Source organism: Lithobates pipiens, unplaced genomic scaffold (assembly GCF_037356315.1).
Source record: "Lithobates pipiens isolate NorthernLeopardFrog02 unplaced genomic scaffold, aLitPip1_a1.2 Scaffold_56, whole genome shotgun sequence".
Lineage (NCBI taxonomy): Eukaryota > Metazoa > Chordata > Amphibia > Anura > Ranidae > Lithobates > Lithobates pipiens.
In genome coordinates this window covers 261,922-264,769 of record NW_027507878.1, presented here as the reverse complement: position 1 = coordinate 264,769, position 2,848 = coordinate 261,922, and positions in this window count along the sequence as shown.

The window sequence follows — 2,848 nt, the reverse complement described above, 5'->3', positions numbered from 1 at the left end:
CTGCTGAGGGAGTAGTCAGGAGGGAGGGAGGAGTCACCCCGCCCAGCGCTCCCTGGACTGAGAATTCATTACAGAGAATGAATGAAATGTGGGTGGGGTGTGACTGAGCATGGGGCGCCCATCGTCACTCTGCTGGGGTGTCACCACTCACCACAAACAGCAAGGGGGGCAAAAGATGACCGTCCTCAAAGTCATTTCTACAACACAAAGGGGGATATTTACTAAAGACCTGCGCCTGTGGTGAAGTGGAGAAATTGGAGCAATTGCAGAAAAAAAAAAAAAAAATGGGACTCAAACATTTATCATAAATGATGGAGCCCTCGCCTGCACCAAACCGTATTTACAAAGGAAGCGCGCTTGCTCAAACTTTCACGCCCGCCATTAGCAAGCGCAGCCAATGTCATTTTCTACATTTTTGTCCGAATACTACGGAGAACTTTACTACAATTTACCATCTTCTATTACCAGGATAAAATGTATGTATAGAATCTCGTTTTAAATGTACAATTTCTGTCCAGAACATGTAGATCTGTCTTACAACTAACACACCATTTCATCCTCGCCTGACACGGCGCACGCGCTTTAGCTTGTTAAATATGTGTGTTTGCGCACGAACGCTTACGCGTTCTCCGGCGTGCATAACTGCTTCTACGTTTTACAAACATATACATACATATATATATATATATATATATATATATATATATATACATACACATATACATATATATATATATATATATATATATATATATATATATATATATATATATATATATATATATATATATATATATATATATATATATATATATAGGTTTTTTTTTCAGCAGGAACGTGGGGGAACGCAGTTCCGGCACCTCCATAACTGATTGGCAAGGGGTGCTGGAGTGTGCTGGAGGGTCTATTGATGCTGGAATCTATTTTTGCGGAGGAAGGTGGTCTGTTATTGCTTGGGAGATCTTCTGTTGTTCATTGGGGATTTACTGTTGCTGGGGGTTAGTCTTATGTTCCTGAGGGGGTCAATAGTTTCTGAGAGAGGGGTCTTTGTTGCTGGCTGCTGGGGAGGTCTATTGTTGCTGGGGAGGTCTATTGTTGCTGGGGGAGTCTATTGTTGCTGGGGAGGTCTATTGTTGCTGGTGGGGGGTCTATTTTTCCTGGGGGTGGGTCCTATGTTGCAGGGAGTCAATTGTTGGTCTACTGATGCTGGCTGTTGGGGGTCCCTTTTTGCTGGGATGTATCTATTGTTGCTAGATCTATTTTACTGCCTTTCTTATTATTATTAACAAATTCCATATAAAATACTTAGCACCACAAAATGATACTTTGCTCTGTATTCTCTAATAGGGGTGGTACTCGGAGGTGGGTAAGGGGTGGAACCAAGGAACAGTGCACACAGATGAGTAGTGGGTGGAGTCCAGGGCTGACTCAGAAGGGAGGAGTTCCTGCACCTGTTTTCTGAGAAAAAAAGCCCTGGATATATATATATATATATATACCCTCAAAACTCTACTATTTTCAATTACCTCTACACAGTACCAGAAGTGTAGCCATATCACTTCCCCATACACTGTACAATCTGATTGGGCAAATTTGCATCCACTTATCTGTGTGAGCAATTCTTTTCACCATACACTGTGCAATGTGATTGGATAACATCTGCAGCTATCGCCCTGCACATCATTGAAATCAATGGTTGTGTGGTTCTATTGAGCATGCACGCACACATGTTCTCCATGTGGAGAACAGACATCGGGGCACATTCTCATTGTAATGCTGATCATCTTAACCACTTCCCAGCCGGCACACGATGATGTACGCCTGCAGAATGGCACGGACAGGCAAATGGGCGTACATGTACATCTGTTTGAATTTGCCACCCTGCCATCGCGTGCGTACCAGTCGGGACCCCCGTGAGTCCGACCGCGGGTCCCACGGATTAGATCACTGCTGGTATACCCGCGATCGTCTCACAGGGAGGAAGAACGGGGAGATGCCGATGTAAACAGCATCTCCCCGTTCTGCCTAGCAACAAGTGACACTGATCTCTGCTCCCTGTGATTGGAGCAGAGATCAGTGATCTGTAAAACACAGCCACGCCCCCCCCCCCCCCACAGTTAGAAACACGCCCCTAGGACACACTTAACCCCTACACTGTTACCTCCTGGTTAACCCCTTCACTGCCAGTGTCATTTACACAGGAATCAGTGCATTTGTATTGCACTGATTGCTGTATAAATGACAATGGTCAGAAAAATGTGTCAAAAATGTACTAGTAAAAAAAAAAAAATTATTAATAAAAATGCCATAAAACTATCCCCTATTTTGTAAACACTATAACTTTTGCGCCAACCAATCAATAATCGCTTATCCATTTTATTATTGCTTAGAATTTTGATTGTTTCAGTAACTACTCAAAATATATGGGAATCATGGTTATTTCTCTAATAAGAATTGTTTACTAAAATGTTTTCAGCTGTTCCCTATTTTGACCTTAAATTTCTTATACAGTGTAGCGTGATCCACACAGGACAGGGAGGTCCATGTATGTAGTTGGAGATCTATGTATGGAGTTTTAGGTCTATGTATAGAGTTGGAGGTCTATGTATGGAGTTGGAGGCCTATGTATGGAGTTGGAGGTCTATATATGAAGTTGGGGGTCTATGTATAGAGTTGGAGGTCTATGTATGGAGTTGGAGGCCTATGTATGGAGTTGGAGGTCTATATATGAAGTTGGAGGTCTATATATGAAGTTGGAGGTCTATGTATAGAGTTGGAGGTCTATGTATGGAGTTGGAGAGTTTGAGGTCTATGTATGCAGTTGGAGGTCTATGTATGGAGTTGGAGG